Here is a 17,041-nt window from a genome sequence, read left to right on the forward strand (position 1 = left end):
GTTCAGTCTGATTCGGCAAAACAGAAAGCACTGGCTCATGGAAATGATAAAGGAACACAAACTAGACATTATCTGCCTCCAGGAAACGAAGATCTCTACAGCGGAACAAGAAAAGGACCTTGTTAATTTCTTTAAACGTAACTACTACTGCTACCACTCCGCAGGCACTGGTCACAGTGCGGGGACAGCGATATTTGTGAAGAAGGACAGTATCGTCACCGTCGTCGACACCATCCTTGACCAAACCGGCCGATTTACCTGTGTCGATCTCCTCATCGCCAACCAGTTAGCGCGAGTAATTTGTGTCTACGCGCCAAATATAAGGGACGACAGGAAAATGTTCTTCTCTGAGCTGAGAGCTTTCGTGGACACACCGGCAAAAGTTGTATTCTGTGGCGACTTCAATATGGTAACCAGCAAGTATGACTGCAGCTACCCCTTCAGGAGGGACGCTAGTGTGACGGAATTCAAGAAGCTGGTGACAGATTTCAGTTTGGTCGACGTTGCTGCGGTAGGAACGGAACCCAGTCAGCGGTACACTCACTGGCAAGGTGCGTCCCATGCAAGACTCGACAGAATCTATTTCTCCGCTGACTGGGACAAGACGGCCTGCAACTACACCGTCACGCCGGTACCTTTCTCGGACCACGGACTTGTCAGCGTCGACATCGATCTCAGCGCTCAGGCCACAAGTTGCATCAGCAAGGCAAGGTCTTATTCGTGGAAGCTCAACGAAAGTATCCTGGAAGAAGAGACTTTCTGTCAGGAAGTGGAAAACATGATCACAGAATACAAGAGCGGAAACAGTATCAACGCCGTTACGTGGGAGATCTTCAAGACAAACTTCAAAAACAAAGCAATATCCTATAGTCAGTCAAGAAGCTTCAAGGAGAGGGAACAGGCCCGGTCACTTACCAAAGACCTCCGTGTGTTAGTCGCAGAGGAAGACCACACCCCTGGACGGTATACACAGGAAATTGGAGAAGTGAAAAAGCAGCTTCTTGAAATTTTGAAAAAACGATACAAGGGTGCAGCAATTCGGAGCCGGCTAAACACGGTGTCGCGTGAGGAAACGCCCAGCAAAGTATTCCTCCTACGGGAAAGAGAAAGGGGATCGTTCAACGCCATTACAGGTTTGAACAGTCCAGACGGCACTGCGACATCGCAAGAGGAAATCGAAGGACTGTTCTACGAGAAGTTCCGCGGTCTGTTCTCGTCATCAACTGGGACAAACGTTACCGATGCTATAAGCGGCCTCGATTTGCCGGCAGTAAAGACAGAAGTAGCAGAAGCAGCGAACGGCGAAATAACAACGGGGGAGATAGAGAGAGTTATCCGAAAGCTGGGAAGAAACAAAGCTCCGGGCCCGGATGGAATTGGATCAGCATTCTATAAAAGGTTCGCTACCTTGCTCTCCCCAATCTTGAAGTTGGTGTTCGACGACATCGCTTCGAGAAAGTTGCTCCCGCCATCAATGCGTCAATCCTTCACCGTCCTTATCCCTAAAAAGAACCCCAAGAACAGCGAAGCTCCAACAGTTAACGATTTTCGACCAATCAGCCTTCTCTGCGCTGATTACAAGATATTTGCCAAGGTTCTCAATAACAGATTAGAGGGTTGCCTGCGGACTGCCATTGGTCAGCATCAAGTCTACGGAGTCAAGGGCAGGTCGATCGCACGAAACTTACACGTGATGCGGGCGGTGTGCGAGGCTGCCGAAACACTACCTGCCCGGCTGTGCGTTCTCCAGGTTGACCTGCGGCAGGCGTTCGATAGAGTCAGTCACCAGTACCTCTGGGCGGTTCTTGAAAAACTGAAGGTCGGGAGCTCCCTAATGGCCTCGATAAAGCTCTGCTACGAAGACATCAGCACCAGATTAGTAGTGAACGGGAGGTTAAGCAAACCCATACCGATTCATTCATCAGTGAGGCAGGGGTGTCCACTTTCACCGCTTCTGTTCGCCGCATACCTGGAACCGCTATGTCGCATGATCAGTTCCAACGAAAGTATTCAAGGGCTCAAGATAGGCGCGGAAAGCATCAAGCTTCTCGCGTATGCCGATGACGTAACCGTAGTGTGCACCACTGTTGAGGGAGTCCAACAAGCACTAGACACCATTCAGGAGTTCTCGAAGCACTCCGGAGCAGAGCTCAACCTCAGCAAGACATTAGGCAGCTGGCTTGGACCGTGGGAAGAAACTCCAACCAATCTTCTTGGCTTGCAGTGGACAAACAAGGTTGACAAGTACCTCGGAGTCGAGTTCGACTTAAGAAAGCAAGCAGCACACGTATGGAACCCCAAATTGAACCGGCTCAGGCACTCGCTGACTCCCTGGCACGGACGGTTCCTCACGCTCTTCAACAAGGCGTATGTATGCAATTCCTGCTTGTACCCAGCAGTGCTGTATACCGCCCAATGCACGAAATACAACAATGCAGTGGTCAACAAGTTCCACCGACTGTGTGCCACCTTTGTGTGGAATTCTCCAATGGAAAAGATGCGACGATCGAACCTCTTCTTGAGCCCAAGCAAAGGTGGATTTGGACTTGTGAACCTCGACATTAAGCTCAAAGTACAGAGGTTCCTCTACTTCAGGGACCAGGGCGATCCATTCCTCAGAAGCTGCACACAGACACTTGGAGCACACCACCTCCATAGGTGGACAGTGCCACTAGAAAATCCGGCAAGGGCAAAGGAGACCCGGGCGTTCTACAGGGAGATCGGAGCGGCTATTGCCTTCTTTGAAATGCGTTTCTCTTGGGACTACCTCAGCAAGGTTAAGCGGAGAAAGCTCTACTGGGATACTGTAGACAGCGTGACACCAGAACCGCTCTATCGGAAGTTCCCTCTCACAACAGAAGCCCAGAACGTCTTCAAAAGGCTACGCAAGCTCTGCGTACCATCCGGCGCGAAGGACCTCTTCACAAGGTTCCACTGCGAAGTGTTGCCGGTCAAAGTCTGGCTGCAGAGAAAAGGATTCTTTGTCCCGTGGTCAGTGAGGTGTGACCTGTGCAGCGCTGAAGAAGACCTGTTTCATGTGTTTGTAAACTGCAAACGAGCTCGAGATTTTTGGGAGCAGTTCAGAGCGTGCACCGGTCTGGACATAAACATTGACTGGTTTTCGCTAAAATTCCTCGTGTTCGACGGCTGCGAAGACAACAACACGTCGGCCGCTCTGGTGGTCATCGGTCTCCACTCCTTATGGCGGTACAGGATGGCCATTTCTGAAGGCAAAGCCAAGCCGAAGACACCATGGAACCACTTCCTCACCAGCCTTGAATGGGTGCTCACGGTGGTGACAGCACGGGAAGACGATATCACTTGCAGCGGACTCAGGAGCCTGCTGCACACCATCACAGCAAGGAACAAGAACGCCAGCTGGTGAAAGACAGCGATGTGAAGGCACCTGCTTCGAGCAACAAGAGGGTACGGAAGAGTACCACGGTGAAGACGCCGCAGACCAAGCTGAACACGAACAAAATTAGGAAACGGCACACCCTACTAACTTACAGAATGGCGAAGTAGCCATTGAGGTTTTATGTACGTTTTAGCATGGAATAAAAGTTCGCAAAAAAAAAAAAAAAAAAAAAAAAAAGTTGGTTAGAGCGCCGTGCTAATAACGCGGAGGCCACAGGTTCGATCCCTGTGCAGGCCAGCTGAACCTCTTCATTTTCCTTCGAATGGTTTTTGCATAACTTGCGTCATTTTACGCGCACCTCCCCATCAGGGCAACGACATTTCGGCGGGTATATGTGGCCTGCTAGCTCAGTTGGTTAGAGCGCCGTGCTAATAACGCGGAGGCCACAGGTTCGATCCCTGTGCAGGCCAGCTGAACCTCTTCATTTTCCTTCGAATGGTTTTTGCATAACTTGCGTCACTTTACGCGCACCTCCCCATCAGGGCAACGACATTTCGGCGGGTATATGTGGCCTGCTAGCTCAGTTGGTTAGAGCGCCGTGCTAATAACGCGGAGGCCACAGGTTCGATCCCTGTGCAGGCCAGCTGAACCTCTTCATTTTCCTTCGAATGGTTTTTGCATAACTTGCGTCATTTTACGCGCACCTCCCCATCAGGGCAACGACATTTCGGCGGGTATATGTGGCCTGCTAGCTCAGCGGGATTCTACTTCCGGCTGTTGTGCTAGCAGGACGTAGGAAGGATGAGCTCCGAGCGAGCGTTGCTTACGGCTAACCCTAGCCGGGATATCACCGTCGATTCTGCAGGAAAGGCTTCGACCGAGAACTACAGAATGCTACTTCCTACATTGCCCACGGGTAACATATCCTTGAACACCATCTTCTTGCATGCGGACCCAAGTGGCAGGCCTTATGGCGCAGACGATTTTGCGGATGGAGTGTTGGGAATTATTGATAAAGAAGACGTGGCCCAGTTCGGAGCATATATCTACAATCATGTCTGGGCATTGACATTGCATTCAAGATTGCCAAAAGAAAAGCTTGTCGCAAAGGGCGAAATTGTCGTGAAGAACAAGAAATGTGTAATCTTGGACCCGAACAAAAAGGAGGTCGACATATCGCTGCACTGGCTTCCCATGCATGTGCCGAACGACGCCGTGGTTAATGTTTTCAACACCTTCGGTAAAACTGACCAGATTGAGAGAGAGAAATGGAGGTCAACTGCCTTCTCGGGAGCAGAGACAACGACACGCAGGCTCAAGTTAGTGTTGCACAATGGAATCTCAGTTGAAACGATTCCGCATATGACAAAAATCATGGGCTGTCAAGTTTTGATAGATATCCCTGGCAGACCGCCACTATGCCTGCGGTGCAAAAGAATCGGCCATCTCAGGAGGCAATGCAAGGCGCCGTGGTGTAAATCCTGCAAGAGATTCGGTCACGAGGAAGAGGACTGCGTCAGTACGTATGCATCCAAGACGAGAGCCCAAGGCGTGGACGCTGGGGCAGGGGATATGATGGACGTGGATGATTGTACTCAAGCAGGAGAAAGGTCGGGGGACAGCAACGGAACGCGGCACCAACTGCCTCTTCAGCAAAATAGTTTTTCTGCTCACAAAGAAGATCAAGACAATGCCATGCCAGGTGGAATGAATGACGCAGATGGGCCAACGGAGCACGTGCAGCCGAGGGAAGGGGCGGAGAGCAAAGGTAGCCTTGCGGCAGTACAGGAGACAACAGAACCAAAAGACAGGGAGGACCCCGAAATCGGGCGAGGAAAAGCAACGGATAGGGAGGTCCCCTCGCAGCCCATCAACTTAGAGTCACAAGAGTATAGAGAAGCCGGCCATGCGCAAGCAGTTGCAGACACCGGAACTGAAGAGCCCCCAGAGAGCGGGAGACCAGACCGAAAATGGAAAGACACGGTTAGCAACTGGAAGAAATCGAGGTATTCACCAGCACCCCTCGTCACTCCGGAAGAAAGAAGACGGCTCCAAAAAGACCAGAAGAAGAAAACATGAAAAGGAAAAACACGCTGAAAATAGCTACCATTAATGCTAACAGCCTACTTCGGAAGGAAAGAAAGGACAGCTTCATCAGCTTAGTGCTCAGCGAGAGATTTGACATTGTTTGTGTTCAAGAAACAAAAATATCATCAAGGGAGCAAGAAATCGAAATGGTCAAAGCCTTCCAAAAGTGGTTTTTTACCTTTCACGCTACTGGTGTCAGCGGGAGTGCGGGTACCGCCGTAATGGTGAAAAGAGACAGTGAGGTAATTATAGTTGACTATGAGCTAGAGCAAAATGGGAGGGTCGTCAGTGTAGACTGTGTGTGGGGCGGAGAAATTGTGCGGCTAATAAGTGTGTACGCTCCAAATGAAACTGCGGAACGCAGGGCCTTCTTCGAAACTAGTGTGGACCACTTCTTGGACACAGAAAGCAAAGTAATAATTGCGGGGGATTTCAACTGCGTCACTCGGAAAGAAGATAGCACATATAAAAGAGAGAAGAAGGACTGCAGTGCGACGGAGCTTAAAAAGCTACTGCGTAATCAGGACTTGCACGACGTAGCTATCGGGAACGACACAGCGCTGAAGTTCACGCACTGGCAGGGCATGTCACACGCTAGATTGGACAGAATCTATATACCCGGAGAGTGGGCGTCGCGCCAAGCGGGCTACAATGTCATGCCGGTAGCTTTCACGGACCATGCTTGTGTGAGTGTCCTGTTGAGTTTTGATAATCAAGGGCCGAACCAGTCCCGCAACACAACATGGAAGCTGAATGAGAACGTCCTTGAAGACGACAAGTTTACTGGTGAGATAAGGAGTATGATAGGCGCTTTGCATGAGCGCGGGGCAAACGCCCCAGCGTGGGAATTTTTCAAGGAAGAAGTGCGAGCGAAGGCTATTGAATACAGTCAAAGACGAGCAGAAGAGAAAAGGCAGGAAATGAAGGCCTTAATGAAAAGTCTGCTCATCATTGTAAAAGAGGAGGAGAAAAGTCCTGGGACATTCACAGAGGACATTAAACAAATCAAAAATATGATAACAGAGAGGCTACGGGAAAAGTTGGCTGGCGCCCAGGGGCGTAGCCGAATACAAACTGTAGAACGGGACGAAGTGCCGACCAAGGTGTTCTTGGCACACGAAAGGGAGAAAGTAAAAAAGAACGAGGTCACGACACTAATGTATAATGGAATTGTAGTGGAAGGAGCAGAAGCTGTTGAGGAAGCGTTTCATGAACACTACAGAAGGCTGTTTAACTCTACGCAAGACGGGCCACTAAAGCCCACTGCCCTCTTTCGGAACGTTCCGACACTAACAGACGAAGACCATTCCTCGGGCGAAGGGAAGATAAAAAAAAAGGAAATCCGCGGCGTAATCCGTAAGCTGTCCAAGAACAAAGCGCCCGGCCCAGACGGCCTCGGGTCAGCCTTCTATAAGAAATTCGAAGAGGAGTTGAGTGCTGTCCTGGAGGTAGTTTTTGAAGACATCAAAACTCGTCAGCTAATGACCCCTACCATGAGGAAAAGTCATACTATCCTGATACCGAAGAGGGGGAGCTCGGAAGAAGTGCCCTCTACGTCGGACTTTCGTCCCATTTCATTGTTATGCACTGACTACAAGATACTCGCAAAGGTTCTAGCGCGGCGATTGGACAGCGTTCTGTGGAAAGTAATAGGAGCGCACCAAACCTACGGAATAAAGAAGAGGTCCATCGCCACCAACCTACATGTGATGCGCACTATTGTCGAGGCAGCAAAATCGGTGGGCGCTAGGACAGCAGTGTTTCAGGCCGATCTTAAACAGGCCTTCGACAGGGTGCGTCAACAGTTCCTATTTCAGCTTCTGAGCCACGTGAACATAGGGCAAGACCTGAAAGCGTGGATTACTATCTGTTATCGGGACATCACCGCTCAGCTACTTATCAACGGAAGGATAGGCCTTCGCTTCCCCATAAGGAACTCAGTGCGGCAAGGTTGCCCCATGTCTCCGACGCTCTTCGCTCTTTACCTGGAGCCGCTATGCCGCGCGATTGTAAACAATCAAGAGATCAAGGGTCTCACACTAGCCAAGGAAGAAGTGAAAGTGCTCGCCTTCGCCGACGACCTTGCAATCATCTGCAACGACCAGGAGCAGGTCTCGGCCGCTCTAGAAACAGTTCATGACTTCTGCGAGTCATCAGGGGCTTTGCTAAACCTGAAGAAGTCGAAGGGTACCTGGCTAGGCGACTGGGACACGCAGCCTCACATCTACATGGGGATCCAGTGCACTCAAGTGATAGGGAGGTACCTTGGGGTTTTTCTGGATGATACCTCAGCGGCGGGAGAAAAATGGCAGCTAAAGTTGCAGTCAGTTAACGGGAGGTTGCAACCGTACAAAGGAAGATATCTTTCCATTCTTCATCGCAGCTTCATCTGCAACACAGTCCTATATCCGTCCATCCTCTATTCGGCCCAAGTCATCCCCATCGACTCCGGGACTATGCAACGTTTCCATAGAATCTGTGCTACTTTTCTGTGGGATTCAAAGTTCGAAAAGATGCGCCGTACGAACATTTTTTGGCCGCTGCAGGCGGGTGGTCTAAATGTCGTAAACCTCGGTATCAAGGTACAAGTGCAGCGTTTTTTCTACTTTAGGGACATCAAAGCGCCGGTACTGCGAGAGGCGCTGCAAATTCTCGGAGCGAGGTCACTGTGCAAGTGGGTGATAAGTACCGCAGTTCCTTCCCTGGGAGCACCCGAGTCACAATTCTACAAAGAAGTGGCCAACAGCATCAGGTTCTTTCTTGAAAGGTACTCGTGGGAGCACCTAACAGTGGTGAAAAAGAAGACACTCTACTGGGATACGGTGATGAGCGTGTTTCCCCCTCCGCTCTACCGGCAAAGTTTCGCCGCATCCGACGGACAAGACGTGTTGAAGCGGGTCGCAAAGCTTCCGATGCCGACGGGCACGAAAGATTTCTTCGTGAGATTCCACACCGAAGTGCTCCCCGTCAAGAAATGGATGGAAGCCAAAGGCTTCTTTGTGCCATTAGAAGGAAATTGCCACATATGCGGGACATCGGAAACCCTGAGGCACGTTTTCTACGAGTGCAGAAATGCAGTGCTCTTCTGGTCGGACCTCCGAGCTTCGCTGCTACTTGGCGATGACATTTCGTATGAAAGCCTAAAATTCCTAAAGTTTGTGAACAAGCAGCACGAAGAGTTCATGAGCGTGGTGACTGCTACAGCTCTACAGGCCCTTTGGAAAGCAAGGACGGCCAGAGTGGAATGCGATGCGAAAGCAAAACCACCAGTTACCTATATGAAGGAAAAGCTGATGTGGACGATATCACTGATCGGAACAAAAAAGCTCCGTGAAGAAGAGAAATGGAAAGAACTTGCATCCGTAATCATGGCTCTGGAACCAAAACATTTCGGCCGTCACCCGAAACTGCGAGGTAATCAGGGTCTTTCAAACAGCTGCCGCTCATGAAGAGATGGGAAGACAGGGCGACGACTAGTACTTAGGTTTTAGCAGGCAGTGCACTAGTCGTGCACAGCACTTTTATACTTCTTCCAATCCTTGCCTTCATGTCAATAAAGGTTTTACATATATAAAAAAAAAAAAAAAAAAAAGTGGCCTGCTAGCTCAGTTGGTTAGAGCGCCGTGCTAATAACGCGGAGGCCACAGGTTCGATCCCTGTGCAGGCCAGCTGAACCTCTTCATTTTCCTTCGAATGGTTTTTGCATAACTTGCGTCATTTTACGCGCACCTCCCCATCAGGGCAACGACATTTCGGCGGGTATATGTGGCCTGCTAGCTCAGTTGGTTAGAGCGCCGTGCTAATAACGCGGAGGCCACAGGTTCGATCCCTGTGCAGGCCTGCTGAACCTCTTCATTTTCCTTCGAATGGTTTTTGCATAACTTGCGTCATTTTACGCGCACCTCCCCATCAGGGCAACGACATTTCGGCGGGTATATGTGGCCTGCTAGCTCAGTTGGTTAGAGCGCCGTGCTAATAACGCGGAGGCCACAGGTTCGATCCCTGTGCAGGCCAGCTGAACCTCTTCATTTTCCTTCGAATGGTTTTTGCATAACTTGCGTCATTTTACGCGCACCTCCCCATCAGGGCAACGACATTTCGGCGGGTATATGTGGCCTGCTAGCTCAGTTGGTTAGAGCGCCGTGCTAATAACGCGGAGGCCACAGGTTCGATCCCTGTGCAGGCCAGCTGAACCTCTTCATTTTCCTTCGAATGGTTTTTGCATAACTTGCGTCATTTTACGCGCACCTCCCCATCAGGGCAACGACATTTCGGCGGGTATATGTGGCCTGCTAGCTCAGTTGGTTAGAGCGCCGTGCTAATAACGCGGAGGCCACAGGTTCGATCCCTGTGCAGGCCAGCTGAACCTCTTCATTTTCCTTCGAATGGTTTTTGCATAACTTGCGTCATTTTACGCGCACCTCCCCATCAGGGCAACGACATTTCGGCGGGTATATGTGGCCTGCTAGCTCAGTTGGTTAGAGCGCCGTGCTAATAACGCGGAGGCCACAGGTTCGATCCCTGTGCAGGCCAGCTGAACCTCTTCATTTTCCTTCGAATGGTTTTTGCATAACTTGCGTCATTTTACGCGCACCTCCCCATCAGGGCAACGACATTTCGGCGGGTATATGTGGCCTGCTAGCTCAGTTGGTTAGAGCGCCGTGCTAATAACGCGGAGGCCACAGGTTCGATCCCTGTGCAGGCCAGCTGAACCTCTTCATTTTCCTTCGAATGGTTTTTGCAAACTTGCGTCATTTTACGCGCACCTCCCCATCAGGGCAACGACATTTCGGCGGGTATATGTGGCCTGCTGGCTCAGTTGGTTAGAGCGCCGTGCTAATAACGCGGAGGCCACAGGTTCGATCCCTGTGCAGGCCAGCTGAACCTCTTCATTTTCCTTCGAATGGTTTTTGCATAACTTGCGTCATTTTACGCGCACCTCCCCATCAGGGCAACGACATTTCGGCGGGTATATGTGGCCTGCTAGCTCAGCATTCTACTTCCGGCTGCGAAAGCATACGGACGTACGAAACATGGGCTCCGTGGGAGCTGCGACTAATACGGCTAGGCCTAGCCGGGATTCTTCGAATGGTTCTGCTGCGGCACCCGAAAACTACAGACTACTTCTGCCCACCCTGCCTACAGGCAATATTTCGCTCAACACCATTTTTCTACATGCTGACCCTTCAGGTAGGCCTTATCGTGCAGACGACTTCGCAGAGGGCGTGTTTTCTGTGATCAGCAGAGAGGATGTGGCCCAATTCGGCGCGTACCTGTACAACCACGTTTGGGCGTTGACGCTTCATTCCGCATTGCCGAAAGAAAAGCTGGCTACAAAGAAGCATATCACCGTAAAGAATAGAAAATGCCTTATCATCGACCCCAACCAGAAAGAATTGAACATCTCCGTGCACTGGCTGCCCATGCACGTCTCGGATAATGCGGTTATAAATGCGCTCAGCGCCTACGGCAAGGTTGACAAGATTGAAAGAGAGCGTTGGCGATCAACAGCGTTCGCCGGAGCGGAAACCACGACGCGTAGGATTGCTCTTGTTCTACGAGATGGTGTGAGTGTCGAAAGTATTCCCCATATTTTGAGGATTCTTGGAGGGCAAGTTTTGATTGACATTCCCGGAAGACCACCCCTGTGCCTACGTTGCAAAAAAGTTGGACACCTCAGGAAAGTGTGCAAGTCGCCATTTTGCAGGGTGTGCCGAAGCTTCGGCCATGAGGCCGAGGACTGTGTGAGCACTTACGCGTCAAAGACAAGGGCATCTGTCGATGATAGCGCTGCAGTGGATATGATGGACGTAGAAGAAAGCGCAGCAGTGGGAAGCAGAGAAGAACAGGAGAATGATCCATCGGAGACGCAGGAGCGAAAGAGCGAAGGTATAATCGATGGCAATATTCGACGCACAGAGGAGGTGCACAGTCCAGAAACAGTCGATAATGCAGGGAACGATACGGAGCCCATTCAGGAGGGAACTTCAACCCGAAAGGAAATGGACGGCGGGGATCAGCAACCAACAGATGATCCAAATGAACAGCAGGCAGCTATTGACATATCGGCAGAAACAGCGTCGGACAAAACTGACTCGGCACAAAATCCTGCAGAGCCCGTGGAAGAAGTTGTGGAAAATACACAACCTTCAACTTGGAAGACTTCGGAAAGAGAGGGAAAAGGGGACGATGGTGCTGGATCTACAAATCAACTACCGCTGATCTGCAATGAGGAGAGCGGACGATGTGCAGATAGTGGCCGAAATGATCTGAAATGGAAGGACGCCATCTCAAACTTAAGGAAATCGAGGTACACACCTGCCCCGCTAATAACCCCAGAAGAACGAAGGCAACGACTTCAGCTTCTCAAAGGCCAAAAGTAAGCATCTTATTTAAGACCATACACCATGAAAGCCAAGTTAAAGATAGCAACGTTGAACGTAAACAGTCTGATACGGAAAGAAAGGAAAGCCTGGCTGAAGACTGCAATTTTTGAAAACAGCCTCGACATAATTTGCATACAAGAAACGAAGATATCGTCGAAGGAGCAAGAGGTCGAGTTCGTAGAATATTTTAAACAGCAATTCATCGTGTTGCATGCATCGGCTGTTAATGGAAGTGCAGGGACAGGGATCATGATCAAAAAGAGAAGCGGTGTCACCGTCATCGATTATGAATTGGAGCAGAACGGGCGTGTGGTGTGTGTGGACTGCGTCTGGAATGAAGAGATCATACGCGTGATAAGCATCTATGCCCCGAATGAAGATAACGAACGAAAACTTTTCTTCGAAACCAGCGTGTCTCATTTTCTAGACACAAGAAGTAAACTGATAATAGCCGGAGACTTCAACTGTGTCTGCCGACCTCAAGATTGCACCTACAAAAATCTGAAGAAGCAGAACAGCGTGAAACAGCTAAAAAGGTTGCTGCAGGAACATGACCTTCAAGATGTAGCAATTGGAAATGAAGATGCCGCGGCAAAATTTACGCACTGGCAAGGCAGCTCACATGCAAGGCTGGACCGTATCTACCTCTCCGGTGAAATTAAGCTGCGCACAACCATGTACAGAGCCGTACCAATGGCTTTCACAGATCACGGATTAGTAATCGCTGATCTTAAATGGGACAACAAGGGCAATCTGCACCGCAACTTACCCTGGAAGCTAAACGAAAAAATTCTCGAAGATGAAAAGTTCAAGAAGGAGATAAGGGACCTGATTAACAGTATGAAGGGGGATGGAGTGAACGCCGCTTCCTGGGAAATCTTCAAGGAGCAAGTGCGGCTGAAGGCCATTGAGCGCTCAGAAGCAAGAGCTTTTGAAAGCAGAAGCGAAATGAAAACATTATATGGAAGCCTGATGACGATATTAAAAGAAGAGGAGGCATGTCCTGGAAGATTTACAGCAGATATTAAAGAAATAAAGAAGCGCATACTGGAGCGGATGCGGGAGCGCTACGTCGGAGCACAGATACGAAGCCGTGTGGAAGTCATTGAACCCGATGAAGCACCAAGTAAAGTATTTCACGCACGTGAACGGGAAAGAGTTATGAAGAATGAGATAAAAAGCTTAAAGACAGAAAGTGGACTATTGAAGGGCAATGAGGCGGTGGAGGTAGCACTGTACAACCACTACAAAGACCTGTTCGAGAAGCAGGATAACGCACCAGGATTGAATGCAGAACTCTTCAAGCACATGCCAAAGCTCACCGATGCTGACAGAGAAAAAGTGGACGGGAGAATAACGCAAAGTGAGATCAGCCGTGTGATTAAAAAGCTTCCAAGAAACAAAGCTCCGGGTCCTGACGGCCTAGGCTCAGCGTTCTACAAGGCTTTCCAGGAAGATCTAACGCCGATCCTCGAAACAGTCTTCGAGGACATTAAATGCCGGCAGTTGATGCCACCGTCCATGCGGAAGAGCCATACCGTGCTAATACCGAAAAAGTCGACTCCGGACGGCGCCTTCTCAGCGTCAGATCTGCGCCCTATAAGCTTACTGTGCACAGATTATAAAATCCTGACTAGGGTGCTCGCTCGACGACTTGACAGTCTACTCGACAAGATCATTGGTGGACATCAGAGCTACGGAGTCAAGGGTCGAACAATCGCGGTCAACCTCCATACCATGAGAACGGCATGCGAAATAGCAAGAGTGACGGGTTGCCCGTTGGCCGCCTTCCAAGTAGACTTAAGTCAGGCATTCGACCGAGTGTGCCACGAGTTTTTGTTCCACCTCTTACAGTGGATCGGCGTAGGAGGAAACCTGGAGCAGTGGATTCGAATCTGCTACACAGAGATCTCAGCACAGCTGATTGTAAACGGGAACATAGGGCGAAGGTTCGCCGTCAAGAGTTCCGTTCGGCAAGGTTGTCCAATGTCACCGGCCTTGTTTTCACTTTACCTCGAGCCACTCTGTCGCCTGATTATGAACAACAAAGAAATCAGCGGGCTCAATCTAGCCCAACAGGAGATCAAGATCCTGGCGTACGCAGACGACGTGGCTATCATCTGCATGGATGAAGAACATGTGAAGAGTGCACTGCAAACGTTGCTATCATTCTGTGAAGCATCAGGAGCTAAAATCAACACTGCGAAGTCGAAAGTCTCCCTGCTGGGAGAGTGGCAAAGCAAGCCCACAAACATCATGGGTATCGAGTGCTCGCCGGAGCTGGGAAAGTACCTGGGAGTGAACATGGACACGACAAATGATGATTCTGGACCATGGCCAGTAAAGCTCAACGCGCTACACGGGAAATTGCAGTCTTACAATGGAAGAGAGTTATTCCTGCTACACCGAAGCCATATATGCAACACAGTCCTTTATCCTACTGTGCTGTACACGGCCCAGGTTGTTCATGTCGATACGAAGACTGTGCAGCGCTACCACAGAATCTGCGCCACATATCTATGGAAATCTACTTTCGAGCGCATGCGTAGGACGAATCTGTTTCTGCCCCTGCAGGCTGGAGGACTTAATTTGGTGAACTTGGAGATAAAACTGAAAGTTCAGCGCTTTATATACTTCCGCGATCAGCGCGCACCGGAGCTGCGAGCTGGGCTACAAAAGCTGGGCACGCGGAACCTGATAAAGTGGATTGCAACCACCGAAGCTTCTGTAGGAGTAGCAGGCGGTCTGACGTTCTACAAGGACATCGAGCACAGCATAGACTTCTTCCTGGAGAAATTTTCGTGGGAATACCTTGCAACGGTTAAAAAGAAGACGCTCTATTGGGACACTGTTACCAGTTCCTTCCCGCCACCTCTCTACAGGCAGCAGTATACAGCGCTCAGTCAGCAAGATGTACGTGCTAAAGAGAGTCCGGAAATTGCCTGTTCCCACCGGAACCAAGGATTTTTATATCCGGTTCCACATTGAAGTGCTCCCAGCAAACCAGTGGCTTAGGGACAAAGGCTTCTTCGTGCCTCAGAACGCAAGATGCGATGTATGTGGCCAAGAGGAGACCATTCGCCACATAGTTTATGAATGCAGGAACGCCATACTTTTTTGGAGCGACTTGAGGGCAACTCTGCGTCTGAATGAAGGTTTTACGTACCAAAGCCTGAAGTTCATTGTCTTTGCAGACACCAACTACATTGAAACGCTAAGTGTGATAGCAATGGCGGGGCTACAAGCTCTTTGGAAAGCAAGAACAGCACGCGTTCAATGTGATGTTCGCCGGAAGTCATCCGTGGAATACCTCAAACATACGCTCATGTGGACGATATCCCTAATTGGGACAAATAACTTGCGAGACGAGGAGAGATGGACTGAGCTAGCCCCTACGATAAAGCGACTTGAACCAAGGACATTCGGGTGCAAAATAAAACTGTAAGGCCGACAGTGGAACAGACAGGACGGAATGTGGGCAAGCATGTACGAGGCAGTGATTTTAGTGATCTAGTACAAAAGGGATGTACGAAATAGTGGTTTTATAGAAACGCAATAAAAAAAAAAAGTGTTTGTGGCCTGCTATCTCAGTTGGTTAGAGCGCCGTGCTAATAACGCGGAGGCCACAGGTTCGATCCCTGTGCAGGCCAGCTGAGTCTCTCCATTTTGCTACGAATGGTTTTTCATGATTTGCGTCATCTTACGCGCGACTCCCCCTCAGGACACCTACATCTCGACGGGTGTTTGTGGCCTGCTAGCTCAGTTGGTTAGAGCGCCGTGCTAATAACGCGGAGGCCACAGATTCGATCCCTGTGCAGGCCAGCTGAGTCTCTCCATTTTGCTACGAATGGTTTTTCATGATTTGCGTCATCTTACGCGCGACTCCCCCTCAGGACACCTACATCTCGACGGGTGTTTGTGGCCTGCTAGCTCAGTTGGTTAGAGCGCCGTGCTAATAACGCGGAGGCCACAGGGTCGATCCCTGTGCAGGCCAGCTGAGTCTCTCCATTTTGCTACGAATGGTTTTTCATGATTTGCGTCATCTTACGCGCGACTCCCCCTCAGGACACCTACATCTCGACGGGTGTTTGTGGCCTGCTAGCTCAGTTGGTTAGAGCGCCGTGCTGATAACGCGTAGGCCACAGGGTCGATCCCTGTGCACGCCAGCTGAGCCTCTCCCTTTTTCTGCGAAAGTTTTTTCTTGATATCCGTCATTTTACGCGAGCCTCCCCCTCTGGGCAACTACATTTTGGCGGGTGTTTGTGGCCTGCTAGCTCAGTTGGTTAGATCGCCGTGCTGATATCGTCGAGGCCACAGGTTCGATCAAAGGCGTACGCCTTTGTTTGCGACAATTATGAACAGCATAAGTGTCACAGAAAATGCGTACGTCCCCTGTTTTCAACAAATCAGGGCAGATAATGCTAACATTCGAGATTATGGTTGGCTAAGCGCGTGCTATGCGGCGAAGTTCATTTTCAAGAGTGTAGAAAGAAGAAAGAATGATGCTCTGCAGATGGGATCCGTCGTTAACATAGCAGACGAACTTAGCGAAGCCAATATGGTGTCCCCACACGGCGCCCCCTGGCGCAGAACTTGCAGTTGTATATGAGCTGCAGTACTCTGAAGCAATTCGGGGACTCTAAAGTACGGGTCGTGATTAACACGTCGGACGTCATCACAGTGCTTTTGCTGTGTACGGGCTGCTAAAAAGCAAGGGTCGTTTAAAGGGACAGTCCGGGAAAACCGGAAGTTGATTTTTTCCCACTGCCACGGAAGCTTACATGCTGGGTGGAAAGTTTCAGCTAAAAAAATGGCGTGGTTTTCGAGATATCGAATAAAAAATACTCCTCTGAAAACATCCGGTTTCGTTTTTCTCCCTCGCATACTGCTTGCCCCAAGGATCATCTATGTACGTCAGCCGTCACGTGAGCATGACGTCCCCAATGGGCAAAGTGGAGCGGAGGACTGCGCCGTTGCTGGGAATGCAGAGAGGTGTTTTTGTCTATGAGTGTAAAGAACAGAAGGCTACGTCATGATACCTGTGTTTACGTTGACGCTACTCTGCATTTTAGTCTACATAACGCGTGATTGCTACTCAAAAACATCATAATGGACAAATGCTAGCACGCAACAATCAACTATCGCGCAAGCAGGCATGCGCAAGTCACGTGCGGCATTGCTCTTATGCACGTCACGCGAGAGCTCGCTG

General features: G+C 50.0%; 14 non-coding genes across 14 annotated transcripts; all 14 read left to right on the forward strand.

Annotated features, from left to right (window-relative positions):
- Positions 1-3,754: 3,754 nt before the first annotated feature.
- Positions 3,755-3,828, forward strand: Trnai-aau (transfer RNA isoleucine (anticodon AAU)). Its single transcript has one exon. It is a non-coding gene; the product is annotated as a tRNA-Ile (tRNA).
- Positions 3,829-3,927: 99 nt separating this feature from the next.
- On the forward strand, positions 3,928-4,001 carry Trnai-aau (transfer RNA isoleucine (anticodon AAU)). Its single transcript has one exon. It is a non-coding gene; the product is annotated as a tRNA-Ile (tRNA).
- A 5,039-nt stretch (positions 4,002-9,040) lies between these two features.
- Positions 9,041-9,114, forward strand: Trnai-aau (transfer RNA isoleucine (anticodon AAU)). Its single transcript has one exon. It is a non-coding gene; the product is annotated as a tRNA-Ile (tRNA).
- A 99-nt stretch (positions 9,115-9,213) lies between these two features.
- On the forward strand, positions 9,214-9,287 carry Trnai-aau (transfer RNA isoleucine (anticodon AAU)). The gene has a single exon. It is a non-coding gene; the product is annotated as a tRNA-Ile (tRNA).
- Positions 9,288-9,386: 99 nt separating this feature from the next.
- Positions 9,387-9,460, forward strand: Trnai-aau (transfer RNA isoleucine (anticodon AAU)). The gene has a single exon. It is a non-coding gene; the product is annotated as a tRNA-Ile (tRNA).
- Positions 9,461-9,559: 99 nt separating this feature from the next.
- On the forward strand, positions 9,560-9,633 carry Trnai-aau (transfer RNA isoleucine (anticodon AAU)). The gene has a single exon. It is a non-coding gene; the product is annotated as a tRNA-Ile (tRNA).
- Positions 9,634-9,732: 99 nt separating this feature from the next.
- Trnai-aau (transfer RNA isoleucine (anticodon AAU)) lies at positions 9,733-9,806 on the forward strand. Its single transcript has one exon. It is a non-coding gene; the product is annotated as a tRNA-Ile (tRNA).
- Positions 9,807-9,905: 99 nt separating this feature from the next.
- Positions 9,906-9,979, forward strand: Trnai-aau (transfer RNA isoleucine (anticodon AAU)). Its single transcript has one exon. It is a non-coding gene; the product is annotated as a tRNA-Ile (tRNA).
- Positions 9,980-10,078: 99 nt separating this feature from the next.
- Positions 10,079-10,152, forward strand: Trnai-aau (transfer RNA isoleucine (anticodon AAU)). The gene has a single exon. It is a non-coding gene; the product is annotated as a tRNA-Ile (tRNA).
- A 98-nt stretch (positions 10,153-10,250) lies between these two features.
- Trnai-aau (transfer RNA isoleucine (anticodon AAU)) lies at positions 10,251-10,324 on the forward strand. The gene has a single exon. It is a non-coding gene; the product is annotated as a tRNA-Ile (tRNA).
- A 5,084-nt stretch (positions 10,325-15,408) lies between these two features.
- Positions 15,409-15,482, forward strand: Trnai-aau (transfer RNA isoleucine (anticodon AAU)). The gene has a single exon. It is a non-coding gene; the product is annotated as a tRNA-Ile (tRNA).
- A 98-nt stretch (positions 15,483-15,580) lies between these two features.
- On the forward strand, positions 15,581-15,654 carry Trnai-aau (transfer RNA isoleucine (anticodon AAU)). The gene has a single exon. It is a non-coding gene; the product is annotated as a tRNA-Ile (tRNA).
- A 98-nt stretch (positions 15,655-15,752) lies between these two features.
- Trnai-aau (transfer RNA isoleucine (anticodon AAU)) lies at positions 15,753-15,826 on the forward strand. Its single transcript has one exon. It is a non-coding gene; the product is annotated as a tRNA-Ile (tRNA).
- Positions 15,827-15,924: 98 nt separating this feature from the next.
- Trnai-gau (transfer RNA isoleucine (anticodon GAU)) lies at positions 15,925-15,998 on the forward strand. Its single transcript has one exon. It is a non-coding gene; the product is annotated as a tRNA-Ile (tRNA).
- The last annotated feature ends 1,043 nt before the right edge of the window (positions 15,999-17,041 follow it).

This window comes from Ornithodoros turicata, chromosome 1 (genome assembly GCF_037126465.1).
Source record: "Ornithodoros turicata isolate Travis chromosome 1, ASM3712646v1, whole genome shotgun sequence".
Lineage (NCBI taxonomy): Eukaryota > Metazoa > Arthropoda > Arachnida > Ixodida > Argasidae > Ornithodoros > Ornithodoros turicata.